The sequence below is a fragment of the Cydia splendana genome, chromosome 2 (assembly GCF_910591565.1).
Source record: "Cydia splendana chromosome 2, ilCydSple1.2, whole genome shotgun sequence".
Lineage (NCBI taxonomy): Eukaryota > Metazoa > Arthropoda > Insecta > Lepidoptera > Tortricidae > Cydia > Cydia splendana.
This window is the reverse complement of record NC_085961.1, coordinates 14,390,117-14,415,537: the sequence shown is the minus strand read 5'-3', so window position 1 is coordinate 14,415,537 and position 25,421 is coordinate 14,390,117. Positions and strand designations below refer to the sequence as shown.

At 35.6% G+C, this 25,421-nt stretch overlaps 1 pseudogene; it reads right to left on the bottom strand.

The window, feature by feature from the left end:
- Positions 1-2,482: 2,482 nt before the first annotated feature.
- LOC134801063 (uncharacterized protein K02A2.6-like) lies at positions 2,483-7,931 on the bottom strand (annotated as a pseudogene).
- Between the last annotated feature and the right edge of the window lie 17,490 nt (positions 7,932-25,421).

Genomic DNA, 25,421 nt, shown 5'->3' with positions numbered 1-25,421 from the left:
CTGTTTGGAACTACCTATAACAATAGCCTGGCACTTTGACGGATTTACAAAGAGGCCAAACCTCTCAGACCACTTCTGGATATGAAAAAGGTCCAGGTTAAGTTTATCAATGCAAGTTGGGAGGTCAGTCACGGAGCACTGGTCGTAGAGTTGCAAGTCGTCAGCATACAGATGGTAGGAACAGCGAAGGTCAGGTGTAATAAAATTAATAAAGGTGGAAAAAAGAAGTGGGGATAAGATACCTCCTTGAGGCACGCCAGTCGCCAGATCATACCAGTCAGACAAAGACCGGTCAACTCGGACTGCCTGCTGGCGCCCCCGCAAGTAGGCACCCAACCAGTGAAGGGCTATTTCAGAGACTCTCATATGTTTGAGCAAGGCAAGGAGAATGTCATGGTCAACGGTATTAAATGCGTTATGCGCTTATATAATATAAAAATATTTATAAATACTTAAATACATAGAAAATACCCATGAATCAGGAACAAATATCCATACTCCTCACACAAATTAATAGTTATCAGGATTTGAACCCGGGACCTTAGGTAGGGTCACTACCGACTAGGCCAGCCAGGTCCTCAGGTTTAATATTTTGAGATACCTAATACTAAATCTATAAAACTGTATAACTCCTTTCGAGCTGTGTGAAAAAGAAAGTCTAAAATGTCGGTTGAATGGACGGAACATCAAGATTTTTCGGATGTAGGTACACATTGTTGAAAACCCACAAAAGTGTATGGCAAATATGTAAATTAGCATACTTAATTCACTAACAAATGAATTTGTTTATTTCATAATTAAAATAATACATAAACTAAACATAAAACTAATTAAAAACTAAACTTAAATATAAATATAAACTAAATAAGTATAAAAAAATGCCTACTGAAGCCCGTCCCGGGCTGCCCCCGACGCAAAGGCTAACTCAATTTATTGTTGTAATTACGCATTCCAAACGAAATTAAGTTAGAAGTGAATTTTAATTTCATTTTGTTTTGTTGGTTATTTTTTGTATTTTATAAAATACTTAAGAGTAAGTGCCAAATATACTATTATTATAAATTTAACTTTTTTTTCTAAAATCAATACAAATAAATTAACAATCGCAATAAAAACAAATGCCAAAATGGCTCTCAACACATTTCACCAAGGCACAAAATAATTTTCTTTACTCGCTTCTCTGAATGGCATCAATCCCCTTGCAACTTTTGCGGAACTTGGAATCCTATGAATTAATTATCTTAAAATCCGTCATAACGACGCCGCTGGGTAAAATCACACACTTCCAGTACAGACAGACGGTTAAACATCAGTAAGTTGCGTCGTAAACGTTTATGACTCCCCGGACACTGCGGGGAGACTTGGGAGTAAATGTTATACTTATGATTTGTATGGTTTTTAGCTTTGTTCAATAGTTATATCACTATCTTTTATTTCTGTATTCGTCGTTTGCTACGATGTTAACATTAAGGTGCAGTAGGTTCAGAAAACGGATAAAAAAATCGTAGCGCTCCTTTGGATCACAATATTCACAATACAAGGGCCCGATTTTTTATTTTTATTTTTGTATTTCGTGTGGCTTCCTTCAATTCTATCTCTACTACTAGGCATTTAAATTCTACCCTATATTCCCAATTTCTATCGCTCGTATTTCAAAAATTACTTAGTATTCGCCTTTTTCCGCAGATTTTCGAGTGACGAAAAGGAGCGCTCGAAATTCAAAAATCGGCCCCCAGCTGCCATGATTTTAATTAATAATTTAAAGGTCTTTCTCTAGGGACTTCAGCGATTCGAATTCTGAGTTTTTGACTTTCGCGCTATAGAAAAAAAACACGAATCAATCAGACATCAGACATACATAGGTCTAAAATGCACTTTGAACAATTATTGTAAATTTTGCACAAAAGTTAAATATATGAGAATTATTTCTAAAAATGAGCAATATTATGCTTGAGAGAACTCAGCTATTACTTTTTAATCTTAAAACACACTTTTTTTTGCTAGCCTATTAAGGTGTCCTACTGTGCACTGCTGGGCATAGGCCTCTCCCCTTGTCTTCCACGACTCCCGACATAGCGCCTGCTCTGGACAGTTACTGAGAAAGGTGTCTAGGTCGGCCCGCCATCTCCGTCTGGGCCTGCCGCGTCCGCGCTCTCCTTCTGGCATCCACTTGATAGCTACACTAGCCCATCTGTCTGGATGCATGCGGCAGACGTGACCGGCCCAGTCCGATTTGAGCCTAGCAGTATTTTTGCCGACGTCAGCAATACGGGTTTTTGCGCGCAGCGTGGTATTCCGGATACGATCAGTCCTCTTCACACCTAAAATGCTGCGCTCAATAGCCCGTTGGCAAATCTTATTTGGACTTCTGACTCTCTGTGAGTGACCATGTTTGAGCACCGTAGGTTAGGACGGGAAGGATACACATGTCGACGAGTTTTCGCTTCAGTGAAGGAAGCAATGGAAGGCTTCATCAGCTCTTTCATGGACCAGTAGCTCTTCCAGGCGTTTTCGACACGGCGCTCGATTTCTTTGTCTTGCCTGTTCCTGAAAGAGACTAACAATATATAGTATATAGAATATACAGTGTATATAGTGTATATAGTATAGTGTATAGTGTAAAGTTAAAACACACAAATAATGAATATTAAAAAAACATGATAGGTATCCACGCTACCGGGCACGCACTTCCACCTCCCTCACTCTAACGCTCAGTGAGAGTGAGAGAAGACTTAAATGCTCTAAGAGAGAAGAACAAGAACTTACTGCACCTTAAAGAAAAATATACCTAATATACGTAACAATATAACACTTATTTTGACGAGCAGAAACGGTACAAGGACCACTAAAATGTCATTTTCGTATAGTCTTCAAACTGACCGATATCTGAAAGCAAAAAATGGATGTTTTAAAGCAAAATTCTTAGACGTTTTGGATGTTACGTTTGGATGGATGTAAAGAGCTGTGAGATTAAATTTTTTACAAGCAGAAACCTAAAATGCAAAAATTAAACAATGATGAGGCTCGCGGTATTGTCTTATTGTTTCTGAAAAGAATAATATAAATATTGTCTTCCGTTTTACATGTTTGTATTTATTTTCTTTCTTTTCTTTATTTTATACATACATATTAGTATAATTATGTATTGTTCGTATAAGTATATGACGTCTAGTTGCATTGTAATATATATGTATATATAATACGTTTGTTACTTCAATAAGGAGAAGGGACAAACCCTTGCATCTGAGTGCGTTAAGTTGTATGCTATTTGCTCCATTGAGCATAATATTTTGCTCCCTGCGGCATAAGACGACGACGAAAGGTTATTTTTTTTATTATAGGCAACAATTGATGCGGTAAATAAATATTAAAGTTATTTAAGTATGCCTACCTAACTAAAACTCTTAACCGTAAATACATAATACATAATAAAGTAATGAAATCTCGTGAATACCTCAAAGGAAGCGAGTCAAGCGCATTATGAGAGCCTTACCGAAATACTAAATACGCTTTTTGAACTGCACGGAGCCATTGGATCTGATAAATATAGGGCCGAGGAGACGAGTGATACAAGCGTTGGTTAATAGCACACTCCTTTATTCACGTAAGTAAGATGGGTGGTGGGCGCAGCCACACACACATGCATAGGTAGTTGCATACATATACAACACCCCTCCCTCTATATTACTAATATCCTAAAAATATTTCTTAAAATCTACATTTAATTTTGATCGGCGTCGTAATCTGTTACGCGCATCTGAGCGCACAGATTGGGCACTTTGTTGCTCAGCCTCAGTGGGGACCATCTCTGTGTCTGTGTCTTCAGAGCTGTCCGTAAAAGATTCCGCTTCTTGGTACTCGGCGTCACTTGGCACTGACCCTTTCCCCTCCCGCGAGAGCTCTGGAGTGTCACCAGACGGAGACGACGGATCTGGAGGGGGACCACTGCCCCCATCGATCGTTGGCGGAGACGGAGTCGGCGAGGGCGGCGGCGGCGGCGGCGGCGGCGGCGGCGGCGGCGGCGGCGGCGGCGGAGGCGACGGCGGCGGCGGCGGCGGAAGCGACGGCGGCGGCGGCGGAGGAGGGTCTGCAGATGGTAAGTACTCATCCAAATCTGTTAAACTTAGGTCCCCTGGGCTGTCATTCGTTATGGTACCATTGTATCTGACTATTTGATTTTTATGTTTTTTCACAATACTATCTGTATAATAGTCTTTGATTAAATATAAAACTTTACCAATTCTTTTATCTATTGTCCCTTTGCACCAGTTAAATTGAGATTTGTTTACATACTTTTTGTATAGTATTAACTCGCCTTTTTTAAAATTACGTGACTCGTATTCTTTACATGGTGAACACTGTTGAGTTTTTACAGGTTTATTAATCGCGGACTCGGCAGATGGTAAGGGCGATAACTCCGAGGATGGATTCGACACATCAAGCCTACATCTTATTTTATGACCGAATACTAATTGTGACGGAGCGCAGCCTGTGGTTGAATGTATTGAATTGCGATAATCCATTAAATATCTTAATAAGAGTAACCGCCTCTGTCTATCATTTTTACCCGTTAACATACTCGACTTAATACCCTTTTTTGTGATCTTAACAAAACTCTCGGCCTGGCCGTTACTGGCGGGGTGGTAGGCCGGTGACGTAACATGTTTTATGTCGTTAAGGTCACAAAATCGAATAAATTCTTGTGAGCAAAAAGCAGTACCATTGTCACTCACTATTGTTTTTGGTAACCCGAATCTGGAAATAAAATCGCATAACTTGTCTACTACGGCCGTGGATGTCGTACTAACCATGGGATATACCTCGAGCCATTTACTATAAGTATCCACGATTACTAAATACGTATGGCCATATAGCGGTCCGAGGAAATCAATGTGTAACCTTTCCAAAACAGCGCGCAGTCTGGGGCCACGGCGCAGGCGGCGCGCGGGGCGGGGACGGCCGCAACTGCTGGCATACCTCACACGAACCCAAAAACATCTCCAAAGCCCTGTCGATACCTGGAAACCAGAATCGAGCCCGAGCCTCAGCTTTGGTTTTAACTATTCCCAGGTGTGACGTATGTAGTTCTGCCAGAACTTTATCGCGTAGCGACTGTGGAACTACCGCTTTGTGACCTCGCATAATAATACCATTTTCTACAGCTAACTGTGTTCTACATAAATGGTAAGGCTTCAGACGCACATCGGTAATTTTATTCGGCCAACCATTGAGGATATACCCAATTACGATATTTAATATTGCATCTGTCTTGGTACCTACCTGTAATTCATTTAGAGTTAATGGTTTAGCCCCGTCTGTAACAAAACAAACATATGCGGCCTTATCACTATCGGCGAGTGCCGGCTCCGCGCCCCGCCCGCGCTCCCCCGGCAGGCTTGCCCGAGACAGAAAGTCTGCACTATTGTCTGCACTACGCACATATTCTATTGTATAATTATAACCGCTGAGAAATAGTGCATACCTTTGTAAACGATTAGCTGAGACCTCGGGGATACCTTTGTAGGGCCCAAATATTGAAGTTAAAGGCTTGTGGTCCGTTCGTAACACAAACGGCTCTGCCCTGCCGTACAGATACTGATGGAAGCGTCGCACTGCATAGATTATTGCGGTTGCTTCCCGCTGTATTTGCGCGTACCTTTTCTCAGCGGGGTTTAGAGTGCGCGAGGCAAATGCGACCGGCCGCTCGACTCCGTCCGAATCCATCTGTGACAAAATAGCCCCAAGGCCACTAGGTGATGCATCACAGGTCAGAAAAAGTTTTGCTTTGGGGTTAAAGTGTGTAAGAACCTGATCAGACACCAGATGACTTTTAATTTTGTTAAAAGCGTCGTTATGCAACTCTGACCACTCCCACTTTGTATTTTTTTTAAGTAGGTCATATAGCGGACTGAGTATGGTGGAGGCGCCCGGAACAAAATTTCGGTAGTAGTTACTTAGCCCTAAAAATGATTGTAACTGATTAATGTTTGTTGGCACCGGGGCTTCGACTATAGCTTTAATTTTGTCTGGTGATTTTTTTAAGCCTTCTTTATTTATTATATAGCCTAAATAGCTAATCTCGTCCTTAAAAAACTCACACTTTTCGCGCTGCAATACCAGTCCCGCATCCTGTAGTCTTTGCAACACTACCTTTAACCTGGCCTGGTGTTGGGCGGCGTCGGCGCCCGTGATGAGCACGTCGTCGAGCAGACACAGCACGCCGTCGAGGCCTGCGAGCACACATTCCATGGCTCGCTGAAATATTGCTGGCGCAGAAGCCAGGCCAAAAACGAGACGTGTAAAGCGAAATAATCCACGGTGCGTGTTTATGCAAGTCAACTTTTGTGAATCTTCGTCTAACTCGAACTGGTTGTATGCCATGGACAGATCTAACTTTGTGAATGTTTTCCCCCCGTGTAACTTTGAAAACAATTCGTTTATCGTTGGCAAGGGATATTGATCGATAAGCAACTGTTTATTTATGCTGACGGAATAATCTGCGCATAAACGCACTGAACCATTTTTCTTTAAAACTGGCACTACAGGTGAGGCATACTCGGAATGATCAACTGGCTTCAGAACCCCTAAATTGACAAGCCTATCAATTTCTTTGCTAACGGTATCACGTAATGCGAACGCTACAGGCCGCGCTCTAAAAAAAACAGGTTTTGCGTCCTCTTTAAGCCTTAAGTTGACTTTATACTTATTGAATAACCCTAATTTACCTGAAAATAGTTTGGGATACTGTTTTTCCAAGTCAGTGCTACCTACAGGTAATTTATCATTACAATAATGCACAGATTGCACAGGTGCAAGTTGCAATTGAAACAAAGCAATAAAATCTCTGCCTAGCAACGGCGGGCCGTCGTCGTTAACAACATACACGTTTAATGCGTGAGTGCTACCCGCGTATTCTACCCTCGACCGTGCATTACCCTTACATTGTAGATGTTGGCCTGAATAAGTGACTAATCTTTTTTTTGTAGGTAACAATGGTACGTCTTTAAAATGCATTTTGTACGTAATGTAAGAAACAACGGTCACCGCGGAACCAGTGTCGATTTCAAATTTCAACTTTCGACCATTGATTTTTACCGTTTCAACCATAGGCTCGCCCCTAAAAGATCGAATGTAATATAACTTACCGTCGTCGTCGTTATCGCCCTGACAATCTGCCGCTACATTAACGTAATTTACGCTAGTGCACATCTTACGGAGATGCCCTTTTTTATTACACTTTTTACATGTAAACTTAGCGAAACGACACTGTGACGCACTATGGTTGGTGTAGCCGCACACCGAACACTTCACCTTTGCACTTCCCTCGTTTTTACCACCACGCGCGATCTTAAATAACTCGGAGGCTGATGATTCCGACGATCCCGGAGTTGCGGCAGCGGCGCCGGCGCCGGCGCCGGCCACGGCCGCGCCTGCCCGCGCGCGACGAATGTTTTCAGCAAGTTCTACCGCCTTCGCTAATGTTAACGCGGATAAATCTTGAGCGTACAATTTTTCTTTTTCCCTGCCCGGCAGCATCCCCATAACGAAACGGTCACGCAATGCTTCTTCTACGTTATTAAACGCACAATGCACTGACAGTCCTCGCAGTCTAGCGGCCCACTGCGGGTATGACTCCTCTCGTTGCTGCGTTGCCGAGTAAAAGTTGTGCCGCTCGCCGAACCCGGTTAACTTGGGAGTGAAGTGGTCGTCCAGTAATTTTAAGATGTCCTCGTACGGCACTTCTTGGACGTCTTTGGGCAGCGCCAAATGCGCTGCGAGCTCGTATGAGCTGTCATTGAGTGCGCTTAACAAAATCGCTCGTCGTTTCTGTCCCTGTGCATCTGTAGCCGCTGTAATATTATTAGCGATGAACCACTGACACACGCGACTTTTATAATTTTTCCAAACTTGCACGTTATGGTCAAAAGTCGGAAGGACACCGAAAACAGCACTCATCTTTTTAAAACGTGGGTAAACGTCGCCACTGATAAATATAGGGCCGAGGAGACGAGTGATACAAGCGTTGGTTAATAGCACACTCCTTTATTCACGTAAGTAAGATGGGTGGTGGGCGCAGCCACACACACATGCATAGGTAGTTGCATACATATACAACAGGATCTGATCCAACTTTTAAGAGCACTGGTCACAGACAAAAGTACCTAGAAGTACAGTTAAATAAAGTTGTATGACTGCTTTAAAATTTTATGTTTGTGCATTTATTGTAAAGGGTTACTAAAAATAAATAAAAAATCGTAACCAGGTAGCTTAAAAGAAATTATCCACAAATATTTACAAAACAGCCATATAGGAAATAAAACTTCACTTGACACACACATTACCTATACGGGTAAAATGTGTAAAGGTTTGTGTCTAAAATAACAAGGATAAGGTAGGTACAGTCGCACAGCAATTATTACCTACACTTATTATATACCACCTTTTTAAACATGCAGATATATTCCAAATTTTATATTAAAGGAAAAATGGAAAAATTTACGCTTCCAAACGCTGAATAATAAAAAAACGTTATTTACGTTTAATAATAATTAAACGGTAAATAATTTACGCTTTATGCGTAATTTATTTATTTTTCTTATTATACCGATCTATTTGATATTATCATTAGTAGAATTCGTAAACAATACAGAACCACAAACAGGCTTTCTGGCCAAATACCTACTGAAATAAGAGGTACCTCTGATAATGCATGTTACTCGTATATTATGTTATTGGGTTTTGAGAAGAAAATATTTATAGTTTTTCTGTTAGTTAATTAGAGATTTGAAACTACTGTTCGAAAAATGCTGAGTATTCTGTGGACAGTCGAGTGTCTGCAAAAACGACCGTAAAGTCAAGAGCGATTTAAACAAATATTCCTAGAGCTTTGACTAAACGAGGTAAATGTCTTTTGTATTTAGTAAGTTTGTTTAGGAGCAAAAAATAACACAGAATTATACTTCAGTTTAAATTTTACTTTGAGCGTTGGATTTATTACTAATATTTACAAGGGTTTCAGATATTATTTGTTATATAAAATGAAGTGAAGTGTTGATTGTGGAATTGTTAGCTATTTAAGATTTATTCATTGTTAATAATAGTTTAATATCGTAATTTTACATAATTTGTTATTTGCTGTAGGCAAATGTTTTATATTTAATTAATTGTGTTATAATAAATATTTTAAATAACTTTGATAAAAAAAGTATTTTTTTTAATTTAAAATCCTAAAAATAAAGTTTTTAGTATTAGGTACCTAACTTTACTAGTTATTGATAAAAATTCGAACCGGTAAATCATCACATTGATATTCTTAAAAAATCTCGCCGGCACTGAGAATATTAGCTGTCTAATACCGATAGTCGGAAGTTCGAATACCGCTCTTCTATATTTAAATTAGGTAAATAGGTATATTAAAAGTGTGTGAATGTTGGTCGTTTTGCATAAAATTACCAACGGCATATTAATTTAAAGTGTTAGAAAGGTTGTTTGTACTTAGAGACAGAGCTTTATTTCCCATTAAAAAGAGCGCTCTCTTTTTCAAATAAGTTCCCTGACTGATAATTTTACTAAGCCCTTTATTCGAATAACTAGCTTCTTTTCTTTTATTTATCCCGACGTCCTCTTTGAACGTTGCAGTCGGTCACCCAACTGATACTTGCCTTTACTTTTGTCAGAAAATGCTAATGAGTGCAAAAAAGGAAATATGACACAAAGAAAAACGCAAAGATACAGGCTCTTTGTTGCTGCAGTTGAATTTATTCAGTTAAGTGGGAGTAGGTCTTTGTAGAGGGCTTGAATCTTTACAAGAATGACTTACTGTACAACAACTTTTTCTACAGCTACCGATAAAATAAACACGTGTTCATCATTGTCTCATAATTTTCATATCTCTTTTTTTCTTTCGGATTGTCCCTCTCTGCTCCTTCAGATTCCTTGCGTTATCCCGGAATTTAGCCACGGCTCATGGGAGCCTGGGGTCCACTTGACAACTAATTTCAAGAATTGGTAGGCACTAGTTTTACGAAAGCGAATGCGTTCCGACCTTCCAACCCAGAGGGGAACCTAAGGCCTTATTGGAATTAGTCCGGTTTTGTTCACCGAAAAGCGACTAGTAAATATCAAATCATATTTCATACATAAAATAAAATAAAATAAAAAAGCCTTTATTATTTCTTGCATGAAAAAAAAAAACAAAATAAAATCAAACAATAGTGTATAGGTTATTACTGGCGATCTGGTCAATACAGGCGTTAATTCTAGTTGGTGTTTTTATGTGCAGTGTAAAGTTATGGGTCCTTAGTAGACTAATCAGCTCATTTGTAACTGAGCTGTGTTTTAATGTGTCTAAGTTCCAGTCACCACAAACCACAATCCTTTTCTTAGGAAACTTTAAAGCTAAGTAATGTAACAAATTTTCAAGTTTATAGAGAAAAAGATTAATATGAGATTGCTTGTGATTTTCACCGTTGGTTAAAATTCTCCCACATTTTAAAGTTTGAGAACCTGTAAACAGCATGATGACGTAGGCCCGTGTCAGTTAGGTCATACGCGAATCTCGGAATAGAGTACCAGGCGGAGTATATTATTATACCATATGTTGTACTTGATTTCTTTTCTTGATTCTTCTATTTCTATTAATCAATCATATACTTAACGAAAGTGTTCTGACTTTGTATGTTGCAATCTGTATTCGGTGTGTGTTCCTTTGTTCTTTGGAGGGTTTTGGTCATAATCTTCCCCGGTGACCAGCCGTGTTGGAAGATGTATTTTGTTTTTTCTATTCTTGATTTTTGTTAAGTAATTTCTGTGTAGAGGAGGGGTAGGGTACTAATTCTATAAGTTCGTGTCTTGTTTTTCTTTGTTGTTTGGATTTTTATTTACTAAATAATTTAATATTCCTGGTTTTAGATTGTCTGTCTCCGATACACTTTGTGGTCTTTGTAATGGTGAATGCATAGGTTGGGTTTTATTTTTCTTTGAAACCTGTGTTCTATAGTCATTCTGGCGTTGATTGTTCTCTGGTGATATTTGGAGGTTCCTTTTTTTGTTGGATGATGTGTCTTTTGATTTTTCAACGATTACTAATTTGTCATACTTGATGAAGGCTTTATTCCCGTTCGCGTTTTCCATTTTTAGTTGAGTTTGTAATTCTCTCCTTTTTTCTAAGATGTTTGGTGGGAAGTCCTCAGTGATGTAATATCCAGTGTTGTTTAGCATTTTCTTGTTTTTCAAAATATTGATTTTTGTACCAAGGGTTGAGAATGTTACCCCTATGGGGCGAGGTCTGTCCTTTTTTACGCCTAATCTTCTAAATGCCTGAATATCCCTGCGGTCCAGTTCAATTTTGAAGTGTTCTTCGATAAATGATATGATGGCGTTCTCCTGTTCAGAATATGGTAAATTGTTTTCTTCAATTCCGAAAAATATTAGGTTTCTTTGCCTCGCCTGTTTTAGTAGTAGTAGTAGTAGTAGTAATCACTTTATTGTACACAACACAGGTTTACAAAAATAAATTACAGTAATGGAAGTACAAAGGCGAACTTATCTGTTTTTCTAAAATACATAGCCTTTTTTCTTGTGTGTTCATTTTCTCCTTAAGAATATCGTACTTTTCTTCCCATTTTACGAATTTTTCATCAATGATTGTATTGATATTTTGGGTCACTTGTTCAGTAACGTTTTTTCCGCTCTCCCGAATCGTTGTTTTTTGTTCGTTTAGCTCTTTTTGTATCTCGTGGAGTGTGGATAGTACTTGTTCCATTTTTCTTGTACGTATTTATCGATATCAGTATGGTGGCGACGTTTGCGGCGAGATGTGGGACTCTCACTTCGTACATAAGTTCCTAAAACTCACTGGTAATACAAGTCGGGGTTTGAACCCGCGACCTCCGGATTGAAAGTAGCTTGTTCTTACCACTAGGCTACCAGCGACCCTGTCCCTCTCTGCTCTATATGGATAAAATACGCCTACCCTAGCTTTAAACATACAAACAAAAGATCATCAAACCCAGATCATGGGGCGTTGGAAGTTTTGGGCTGGACCGCAGACGACCGTGGGCGGCCTTCGTTTTCACAGTCGGTTTATTAATTCGACGCAATCCTGAAGTGGAATGTTTGACAGTTTGTTTATGAGATTACATGTAGGCTACATTTATAGTTCGACACAACTTTTTTGTTTAACCTAAACAGTCGTATATCGCACTAACACTATGTAAGTATATATTCGGTGAAACCGGTGTGTGTTTGCAACATTGTTTTGGGTAGTTTTTTCCTCAAGATTGGGTTATCTCGACCGCACGGCACTGCGTTACACGAGCCTCCAGGCACGATAACAAGTAAGTTAAAGTGTTATAGATAATGCATAACTTGGACTGGCTACAAGCGACTATTTCCCACATCGTCGGCCTAAATCGCATACCTCGTAACTCCATTTTTTTTGAAAATCATGTTTTGACACTTTTATATAGTACTATTCTGAGCGCATCTAACGGCAAAACTCTTAAATACCAAAAATAAACCGTTTACGTTTAAAAAGCAAAATAGAAAACCTCGCAACTCCCGACCGCCATTTTGTAAAAGGAATACCTCGTATCTCCACCCCGCCACTCCCTTCAGTACAGTCTGCGATGGCGTTGTGACTGCACGTAGTTTTGCGTAAAGAGGCTTTTCTGTTTAAAGTTTAATAAAATAATATATTTTTTGATCCACAATTACCTTCTGAACGCATCTAACGCCAAAACTCTTAAATAGGTACCAAAAAGAAACCGTTAACGTGTTATAAGCAAAATAGAAAACCTCGCAACTCCCGACCGCCATTTTGAAAAGGAATAACTCGTATCTCCCCCCCGCCACTCCCTTCAGTACAGTCTGCGATGGCGTTGTGACTGCACGTAGTTTTGCGTAAAGAGGCTTTTCTGTTTAAAGTTTAATAAAATAATATATTTTTTGATCCACAATTACCTTGTTCAGATCAAACGATTATCCTCTATTTTCAAGGATTTTTATAGCAAAACTCTTAACTCCCGATTAACTTTCGAAAATTTTCAAGAAAAACTCATAACTCCAAATTTTCCAGGTTCAGGTGATTTAAACAAAAATTGGTTTTAACAATCTGACGGCTAAATTAACATTATGTAAAAAAAACTAAGCAAGTCTTCATGCAAAATTTTTGGTAATTAAGTTTATTGTGCCTCCTGTAAAATTTGGTCAGATTGAGTTACGATGTTTGCGATTTAGGCCGACGACATCCTATGATAGGTAATACACATACCTACTAAGGACGCCACTGAGCTTACCCAGGCAACATTATTTAATAATGAATTCTCATGATGGTGGCAAACATTGTTAAATTTATTTCATTATATGGATGCAGATAAGCAATAATGTGTTAACCCACATGCACCATTTTGAGAAAATGGCGTCCAAAGATTTTTTCTTAGTTTTTGGGTGTTTGTTCTAAAAATTAAAGATTTTGTTCCAACTGTTGAATTTGTCAGTTTAAATACAATGAACACTAGTTATTTATAATTATAATATTCGAAATAAATTTAGATTTTTCGCAATAATCCCCTTTTTGTTTATTGCGAATTGCATGAAGACGTGAAACTTTCTCAAGAACGTGTCATTATACTTAACACAGTTTTGCTAATTGTGTTAATCTGCCTTTGAACTTATAATCAACATGTTATAGCACTTAACATGTTGTTGTTTAATACTATGTAATTTAATATACATGTTTTGCAATAATCAATCAAGCCTCATAAAGCATTGATATGATAAGTTTTTCGATTTGCAAGAATGATTCAAGTCTAACAAGTTATTTAAAATCATTATACTTATAAAAATAACATTATTTTACGATTGTGCATACATTCACATTGTTGAACTTGGCATTTAAAATGAATTGCTAAGAAAAACTACAGCATTTTGCGGTTTTGTTTAATTTATTTCAGCAAACTTATCTCAAAAACAAAATCCTTTAAAACTAGTGTGATTACGCTTTATAAATACGTTATTTCGATCATCTTTAGCATTTACCTTTTGAAAACCGCTAGAATTAAAAGATTTGTAGACTAAATTCGTAAAATCACTTATTATAGACACAATTTTTCGTACACTTACCTTCATAGCACTTCTGGTAAAACAGAACTAATGGAATATGATTTCCGCAATAATGAGTTAACCTCTCTTAAATCATTGTTGACATTTTAGTATACGTTCTGCCTATTACTGCAATAAGTTAAGGTACTAAACGCATTAACGCACGTTAACGCATTTAAATTTACACTAAATTTAAATTTACACTAATGCTACGTTTGTATAACACTAGTAACACTACAAACATTTTACTACGTCGATATATTTTTTGTGTTCTGTTACGTAAATACAATGCATGCACGTCTTTTAAATATATTATTCAACACTATAATATATTTTTCCTTACCTATAACAATGTGTCATAATTAAACCCATATTTTAATTTATTACTTCTGACTGGCGTTATGTACTCAATAAATCTAATATCATGTTTAGAAACTTTTTTACTAACTGAAAATGGCTAATACGGTTTTTACTGGTTATTACCAAAATGTGAGGGGATTACGAACAAAAGCTAGTGAGTTTTTCTCTAAAGTGGCTCAGTCAGACTATGAATTTATTTGTTTGACGGAAACCTGGCTAACTCCAGATTTTTTTGATGGAGAATTTTTTGATTCGAGTTTTAACGTATTTCGATGCGACCGGTCAGCGGAGGAAAGTGGCGCGATGCGCGGCGGTGGCTCAGCGGTGGCGGTGCGCGCGCGCTGCCAGCCGGTGCACCGCGATTGGCCCGTGCCGCCGCGAGCCTATTGTGATTGTGTATGGGTGTCTGTCCCGCTCGACCCATGTAAACGAAGCGCTCACAATACACAACAACAATCCTTTTTTCATATAGCCTGTATTTATATCCCTCAAGGTACTGGACATAGGGACACACTAAAGTCATTTTTTGAAATAGCTAGTCACATTATTGTTGAAAGGCCGAATGATTTATTTTTGATTACCGGAGACTTTAATATACCGGAGGCCGAGTGGCTGGCTCATTCGTCCCCGGGAATGCTTTTAATGACGGGACACACTTACACGACAAGAATAATGCACGACTTTCTGTCATTCACTGAATTAAAACAATTTAATTGTGTACATAACGTTAACAATCGCATTCTCGACCTTATTTTTTGCAGTACAGATTGTACAGTCGCTGCTTGCGACCAGCCACTCACGCTTGAAGATAATCACCACAAAGCGTTAACTATAGATGTAATTTTAAGATTTGAACCCACTCTTAAGCCGATTCCTAGTTTTATTTATAATTTTAATTGTGGTGATTATAGCAAGATTAACTTGGAGCTATCTAAAATAAATTGGTACTCACTCTTTGAAAATAGTGATTTGACTGGCTGTGTTACTAAATTCTACGATATTTTAAATAAACTTATTAGTATTCACATCCCTAGGCGTAGGATTAATATGTCATCGTCTGTCCCGGTGTGGTACACCAAACCTTTAAGAAAGTTGCTTAGTGAAAAGCGTAAGTTTCATAGGTTATGGAAAAAATACCGTAATCCTTTGGACTACGAGACATTTAAAATATTACGTAAACGCGCAGAAAAAATGGAATTACAGTGCTACAACGGTTATATATCATACGCGGAAAACAAAATTAAATCACACCCGAATTATTTCTGGTCGTATATTAAGTCGATTAATACTAAAAATAAAATACCAAAGACTATGAAATATAAAGACCGCACGTCCTCAGACGGTGCAGAAATTTGTAACTTATTTAATGATCACTTCCACTCCGTTTTTGAAAAGTCAGATACTCATTTTCGAGTTGATACTTTGGTGCCACCAACTGAACCCTTAATTGACGCAAGTAACATATATATTAACCGTGCCATTGTCCATAGACTATTGAATAAAATCAATACCAACAAAGGTGCAGGCCCTGATGGTATTCATCCAATTTTTATAAAAAAATGCTCAGCGAACTTATCATCCCCACTCACTATTCTTTTCCAAAAATCAATTAAAACTGGTTGTGTTCCTGAAATTTGGAAAAAAGCTTTCGTAACTCCTATCCCCAAGGGTCAAGTTAGCCAAAATATTGAACAGTATAGGCCGATTTCAAAATTATGCCAATTTAACAAAATTTTCGAAAAGATAGTCACAAATGAACTGTCCCAAGTAGTCAAAAATCATATTAGCCTTAATCAACACGGTTTCTACAAAGGTCGTTCGGTAGACACTAACCTATTGACTTTCACTAGTGATATCTTAGTAGCGATGGATGGAGGCGCAAGTTTAGAGGCCGTGTATACAGACTTTGCCAAGGCTTTTGACAAAATATGTCACAATACACTTTTACTCAAGCTTTGGCACCTTGGAATACACGGAGACCTATTCCGCTGGATTAAATCATATATAGAGAATCGAAGCCAATGTGTTGTTCTAGCAGGTTACGCCTCTCAATGGAAGTCCATTAGTTCCGGGGTACCACAGGGATCTCATTTAGGCCCTTTACTGTTTACGCTTTTTATTAATGACATAGATAAATATATTAAAAATTCGAAAGTGCTGCTCTACGCAGACGATACAAAAATTTATAAGATAATTCATTCTATTGAAGATTATTATTTGCTCCAAGATGACTTAAAAAATCTAGAGACATTTTGTTCCCAAAATAAGTTATTTTTAAACTTGAATAAATGTTATGTTATAAGTTTTTCTAAGAAAAAAAATAATCTTAATTATAATTTCACATTAGGCAACAATCGTCTGAGTAGAGTAACACAAATTCGCGATCTTGGAGTTATTATGGACTCAAAACTATCGTTTATACCTCATCTAGACTCGGTTATAAAAAAGGCGTACAAACAACTAGGTTTCATTTTACGATTAGGAAAGCCATTTAAAAATAGTGTCACTTACAAAATCCTTTTTAACAGTTTTGTCCGCAGCCACCTCGAATTTGCCTGCGCAGTTTGGAAACCCTACCATAATGTTCATAGTGATAGAGTGGAGCGAGTACAAAAGAAGTTTGTTAGAACCCTCGATTTTAGAACTGGTCATACTCACCTTAACTATAATGAATCTCTGACACATCATAAACTCCAAACTCTTGCTAGTCGACGAGACTGTGTAGACTCTGTCCTACTTTTCAAAATATTGAATAATGTGTTAGATGTCCCCTCACTACTACATCAAATACATTTGAGAGTTCCTCATAGACGTCAGCGCCAATGTCAGAAGAAAAAAATGTTTTCCATTCCCTATAGTAGAACATGCTATGTAAAAAATGTATTTATGAGACGTGTTTGTAAACTTTTTAACGAAAATGAAAAACTTTATAGTTTAGATTTGTTTAACTGTTCCATAAATTCACTAAAACGTGCTTTTCGGTAATTAGTTAAGTATGTAATTTTTCATTACTTATGTCTCTTTCCGGTAATTTAATCAATACCCATTAATTTCACTCCGACTCTCGTGAGTATACCTATATGTTCAAACTAATCTAGTACCTTATGTTTATGTTACTTTATTTTACAGACTGCAATTTTTATATACATATAATAAGGAAACTCCAGGTCTTAATTTAAGAAATATTTTTGTAAACCTATTTGTAAACGACTGTTTGTTTCTTCTTAAATAAATAAAAAAAAATAATAATGCAAAACAGACAACATGTGTTAACGGATTTGTGTTAACCTTTTTTCCTTATTTTGGAATATTTATAAATTTCAAATCACTAAGGTCATTTTTGCAAAATGAAGTCGAGCGGACCAGCTACAATATGGCATTATAATCTAATTTTTTTAGTTTTTGTGGGTTGACACGTTATTGCTTATTAGCATCCATATTGCTATAATTATCCAGTAAAATTGTCGTTTTTAGTCCATAGTTAGATTTGAACAAGGCAACTAGTATTGCAAGGTATGGTTTTTAGCGCCTCTTTTAGTAATTTATATAATTTATTGTTAGATTGTACCTAGTTCACTTTTTCCAAAAAACAACAATTCCTCACCAACAAATTTGGTTGCTTAATAGTTATCAAAGTTAAATAGTGACGTTAAAAATATAAATGGAATATAAACTGAGCTACATAATCTGATTGATAAGCCTTTAAAACTGTTTTACCGGAATACCTGGATTTTCAGAGATAAATGATTACTCAGGGATAAGTGTGTTAAATATTAGGTGTATACTCGTAAATATTATCAAACTTTGTGCTGTGATAAATATTGTAAAAACGAATCGGGATAAATTAAAACGATGAGTATCAGTGTAAAATTAAAATTTGTTTAAAACTTGTAGCTCTGTGTACTGTAGAGTACACCAAGGACCAAGCGATAATCTTAAAAAATAAAAATAAATATTTACTACGTTATAACAGCAAACTCACAATGGTCTTAAGCGTCATAATACCCTGATCAGGCTTTAGTCCTTTGTGCCGATTTCTACCATTTTAACGCCGCCGATTTCGTTCAAAAACGAAACGATAAATTCTATGTAACTAAAGAACCTACACGAAATTTCAAATCGGTTGAGAAATGCAGCCTGTAGCAGAAGCCGGACATACGAAAGAATTTTTACTCAAGCTGAAACTCGCTCGCTTTTACTCGGTCAATACTCGTAGGTTGATATTTTTACATATGAATGAAAAGAGTTACATTTCATTTCTCATTAATTCAATTTATACATTATGGTTCACTCGTGAACGTTACCTATGTGAAAAGTAGATTTTTAACATACTTAAAAAAGGAGAAATTCGTCGGATATTAATTTTATTTATAAAATCGATTCCAAAATATTTTATTAAAGAGTATCATATTTTCTATTTGGTCCCATCCCATTGTCATCATCGTCAAGTCAAGATCTGATAACAACAAAAAGAATCCTTAATCATCATGAATAGCAATTTCACTAAGAATTTCAATTAACGGTTTTCTCTGGAAAGGCCGTAACGATTAGTCGCCACAGTACAACAAAAGGTAATTCATAAGCGGTGGCTATAAAAATTCATACCATAACGTGAGGGGTGTGTGTGGAATTAATAACATTATATTATATTATGGAGGAATGTTACCCGCGACAACGTTCATAGAAAATACTCCTTTAATAAAAAAATATGGTAACGTAGGAACGTACATAAGTAGTAAAAGGTATTCATGATTCCCGGTTATTACCTACTTATTACTTACGGTTAGACGATTAGAAAATTTGTGTTTGTTGGTATTTTTAATTACAAGCATCTCAATGAATTCGGGTTAAGGTTCATTTTATGAAGCATTTCACACTGAAGTAAATGATGAACTATAAGGATTGATTGAAAGAGATTACCCTAGAGCTAATTCGAAATGATTTTAGCGCAGTTACATTGCGGCCTCAGCTCGTATTTAATTCATCAGGCTATCAAAAACATGCCAGTGATCAAATCGGGATACAAATGTATTAGAAGAGTGGAAGGGGCTATAGTTGACTTCCGTTTTTTATTATAGCCGTGTATATAAGTTACACGCATGCCAAGTTTCATGGTTTTATCTTGATGCAACCATCTTACTATTGTTTGTGAGGGCATGAAACAGTAATTAAGTACAATATAATAGTTCCTTTTCAATACCTAGGTACGTCAAACTAAACATCACATTGAACAACGCATTAAACATCACACGAAATAACACATTTAATTTAGGAAAAGATACAATGAATTTCATACGACGTTGTAGTTTCTGAACACTAATATGATTAGATTTTCTCAAGAAAGTTGATAACTTAAATGTAACCCTTTTTCAGGTCGCACCAATCTACAAGGTTTTCCTAAATAATCCAAATATATTGCAATGAATCTTGTTTTTGAAGACGACTTAAATCGGAATGCTAAAATTGAATTTCTTTGGCGCGTTTGTGGTCGATAAATCGTACTATGCCGGAAAAAGGGTTATCAAATAAGAACTCATCTTAACAGCTGGCTGTCGTAAGCAACCTTGCGAATCATGGAAGCTTTCAGGAACTAACCTAAATCCGAATAAAAACACTTTTTATAACATGTATTGTCGGTCAAACTATTTTTTATTAAAGCAAAAAGCTCTAAGCCTACCCAAACGTGTTCAGTAGTAAGTGTCAAGTATTTTTCTTACCAACCTATGTAAATTACTTCGGGTACAAACAAAAACTTGGCACCTGAGCACTCTGTCCCTGCTATTTACATAATTTTAACGCGGGATTGAACGCACTGTGCCTTTGTTTTGGCAAACATTTTCGGGATATACGGTGGTTGTTAAAATAGATTTGCAAATGTTTGTATCGGAATTTATTATGCCCTGATCCATTGTTATTGCGTATGCAATGCAACCACTTAAATCGTATGATTTAAGTGGTTTAATTATTACCTATTTGTATGTGATATGTCATATTATTTAGTAATAGGTACAACTTTCAGGATTCTAGTCATATTTTTGACTTTCGGAGCGATTATTTCCAAAAGCATACGTTATACGAAGTTTCATATTTTTATTTTATTCCTCCTCGAATGCTTAAACAGGTAAACACTCATAATGATAGGAATAAACGAACTTACCTGAAGTGAAGTTCAATCCTGACTATATGAAGCATTTGGTCCTGAATAATTAACAATGTAGTACATCTCGCTCGTTTGCCATTTAACGCGAATTTAGAGCCGCCATAAAAGAAAAAAATCACCAACTGTCAAGATGACACTTCATATAGTTTAGAGCATACATACACTGATTGGGAAGTAACCATGAATTCATGGTTACTCGAGGAGGGTGGGGGTACCCCTTATTCAGGACCAAATGCTTCATATAATCAGGATTGAACTTCACTTCAGGTAAGTTCGTTTAATCCTATCATTATATTTGCATTTGGTCCTGAATAATTAACAATGTAGATGTTTAGAGAAGAGAATTAAATAATTTGTTAAAACCAAATATCTCAAAAAACTACCCAAAAAACAAGCACTTGTATTTTTGGCAAGAATGTATATATATTTTATATATCTATCATGGATACCTATCTCTATATATCAGCAAAGGTAAACTAAACATAAGTTGCCATGAGAAATCTTAAAGTAGATCAATGTTTCGAATTCTCCCTCCTATAATATGCAAGGACCGGAAAACCTCTCTTTACGCTTAATCCTATCCATTCGGTAACCCAATCGATTCGGTTACCGTATCATTCGGTAACCCTATCATGCTGTTACCTGATTGTAATGGTAAGCTTATTGAAACGGTAACCCTAACCTTTAACCGAGTTAATCTCAAAACCCCATCGCGATAGGGTTTTTGTTAGGGGTTTTTAACAGGTTTTTATTCAGTTAGGGTAACCTTTATTATCGGTTGCTTATAGGTTTGCTACATCCGTATTTAGTGATGTGCCGTCAGTAAAATACAAAAAAAAATAGTTAATTTATTAATTGTTAACTTTGTTAATTTTCTTAATTTAGTTTTTTTTTCTTTTTTACTTATTTGCTATAATTCATTTATTTTATTAATATTATTTATTTTATTAATGTTATTTATTTTATCAATAATATTCATTTTATTAATGTAAGTAGTTTATTTGATTAATAATATTCATTTTATGAATGTTATTTACATTATTTATTTTGTTTATTTTTTATTTTGTTTGTTTTGTTTATTTTGTTTATTTTGTTTATTTTGTTTATTTTGTTTATTTTGTTTATTTTGTTTATTTTGTTTATTTTGTTTATTTTGTTTATTTTGTTTATTTTGTTTATTTTGTTTATTTTGTTTATTTTGTTTATTTTGTTTATTTTGTTTATTTTGTTTATTTTGTTTATTTTGTTTATTTTGTTTATTTTGTTTATTTTGTTTATTTTGTTTATTTTGTTTATTTTGTTTATTTTGTTTATTTTGTTTATTTTGTTTATTTTGTTTATTTTGTTTATTTTGTTTATTTTGTTTATTTTGTTTATTTTGTTTATTTTGTTTATTTTGTTTATTTTGTTTATTTTGTTTATTTTGTTTATTTTGTTTATTTTGTTTATTTTGTTTATTTTGCTTATTTTGCTTATTTTGTTTATTTTGTTTATTTTGTTTATTTTGTTTATTTTGTTTATTTTGTTTATTTTGTTTATTTTGTTTATTTTGTTTATTTTGTTTATTTTGTTTATTTTGTTTATTTTGTTTATTTTGTTTATTTTGTTTATTTTGTTTATTTTGTTTATTTTGTTTATTTTGTTTATTTTGTATATTTTGTTTATATTGTTTATTTTTTTTTTTGTTATTTTTTTATTTAATATATTTATTATATTCTGTTTTTAGTATTTGTTGTAACAGCAGCAACAGAAATACATAATCTATGAAAATTTCAACTGCCTAGCTATCACGGTTCATGAGATACAGCCTGGTGACAGACAGACGGACAGCGGAGTCTAAAAAAATACTACATACATTACTACCTACTACTACCTATTTCCTTTTACTCTTTCGGGTTTAAAAAAAAATCCCGTGAATTGTAGAAGAAAGTTTTGTTGGAATGTAGAAAGCATACTAAGTTGGGCTAAAATTTACTTGAATACGAAGAAGAATAAACACAGAAATTTTATTCTTAATCCAATAGATTTGAATTAGAATAATTCTTGCACTCGTTATTTTAAAATAAAATGAAAGTTAATAAATCATGTCACTTTTATTTAAATGAAAAATAAAAAACGGAATATTTATTCCTAATGTGGGATTATTCTAAATAACGTCTTATTAAATTAGAATGTTATACTCAATTAATTTAACTTTTGTAGTACAATGTATAAAGTTAGTAAAATGAATTTCACCCCTCTTTTCAACGGTCGGATTGATTTGAATTTTTTTTAGCGTAAAAGATTATATTGTGATAGTATTGTACATTTTTTTGGAGCCTTCGAAACGGCGATGATAATTTGATAATGAAACTACATATAAAGTAAACTGCGAAATTATAATTATGATGGTTCAATGTATATTCCTTTGCCAATTAAGTATGTATTTTGTTTATTATTCTTATCAGCCTTGAGGTCTTTACGTATGCTATCTCTTTCACACCTACGGAAAGTGAATGAGATAGCAAATTACAGCAGGTAAGAAAATAGTCCTACGCTTATCACTAGATTTGCAGAATGTCGCAGATCGCAGCATGAATTGTATTGTATTATTTGCTGTGTTTCCACTTTAGACCGTCATTTATTACTCATTGGCAATAACAATAAGATTAAGTCGTGGCGTGGTGAATTTTTTGTCAGCATTTGCTAAACACGTGCGGTAGGCAGTGTGTCAAACGATATTAATACCTATTCATTTCCGTCTAATAATGAGTACAAATTTTAAATATCAGCTGAACTTTTAAAAACACAATGAGTCTCGGTAGTAACTCGGACACTGAAACTACATACTAAACATAATTCGAAAACAAAAAATCATGAATACTTTCCCCATTTGTTCCTGCCCAACGTGACCGCCGCGATACATGAGGTGGGGACATATGGGAATGATTTAAATGAAGTGCCTATTCCCATCTGTGCCCGGCGGAGAGAAATAGAAATACACCATATCGAGGTATTCCTTATCATACCTTTAAAAACATATTTTTTAGGGTTCCGTACCCAAAGGGTAAAAACGGGATCCTATTACTAAGACTCGGCTGTCCGTCTGCCTGTCACTAAGCTGTATCTCATGAAGCGTGATAGCTAGGCAGTTGACATTTTCACAGATTATGTATTGCTGTTGCCCCTATTACAACAAATACTAAAAACAGAATATTATAAATATATAAGTTGGGCTCCCATACAACAAACATGATTTATTTGCTGTTTTTTGCGTAATGGTACAGAACCCTTCCTGCGCGAGTCCGACTCTCACTTGGCCGGTATTTTATTTTTTTACATTAAATTAGGCACAGTGAGCCATTGAAGTGTTTCGCTATCCACCATCCGAGCAGATCAGCTGAATTGTACCTGATGATTTAGTTATCAGATTAAAAGCAATACAGGTATCGACCAATACAAATACTATGCGGCAGTAAATTAAATTCTTAAGATTTTATTGAATAAAATTAGGTATAAATTAGACAACTATTATTATTTACTTCTATCTATACGGCACCCAGACTACATTTTAATCCAGGAATATTATTAAGAATATAAAATCATGATTACATTTACTTAATTAAGAATGAGATTATTCTTATTATTATTTTTATTTGAATAATTTTGACGGGAATAAATCAACATGATTTTATTCTTAGGAATTCTTATTCAAATAATGATTTTATTCTTGAATGCCCAACACTGCTTACTAAGTATGTATCTATTTAATTTAATCAAAATTATTTCACCTTTCCAATGTTACAGATACTTAATAAATATAATGAATTCTGGTATTAATGAAAGATTTGCAGTATTAAAATAAGGTTATCACTGCTATAGATAATATATATTTTTTCTGGTCGCTGCATTAAGCAAAACAAGGTAAATTACGACTTTTAGCTGACACAACTTACCGCATCTGAAAACGTTTAAAAGTAATTGCTTATTATAAAATAAGCTCATAATAACTAGGTATTATGTAATTTGTCAACAATGGTTAAATATCTACCACACTACCACAATCCGCTAACGCATGTATCTTTATCACAACGTGATTTTTTTTAATCACTCTATCTAAAGATAAACAATAACTACCAGTAAAATTACTAGTTAGGTTAAATTCTTTCCTTAAATCAGTGTTTAATCTGTAGGTACATACCAAGTTTGAACCCGAAAATAGAAAAATAATATCTAAGTAGCATTAAAAATATAACTAAACAATAACAGATATTGCTAGGATAGGATGGTGTTTACTTGCAGGAAGCCCTTTTCTAAAAATTCCAAACTAGAATTGCTCCGAAATTAACAAAAACAATAGGAACACACAGGTATAAAAGTATAAAGATAAACAAAGGAATGGCCGCGCTGCGGCTGTCGCTCCAAAATAATACTGTAATCGCCCAATAATGTTTTCAATTTTAGCTTAAGGAGTCAAAGTACAATATTGTTTGAATTGACAATAAGCGAAGTTACCGACAAAGAAACATGTTTGTGCTGGAGACTTAATAGACCGCCCATGCCAACCACGGTTATTCAATAATAAGTTCAATTTAAGTGTGCGTAAAGATTACAATCGTTTGAACTGGTTCAAAACCTTATTATGAGGTAACTGAATCGACTGGGTTTTTATTTCGGTTACTGGTAACCGAGGTTAACTCGATCTGATACGGTTACCGAATCAAAGTGTTACCTTATCAGACGGTTACCGTTATGGTAGGGGTTTTTATAACCACTTCTAAAATAACCCTATGAAAAACCCCGGTTAAGGTAACCGGTT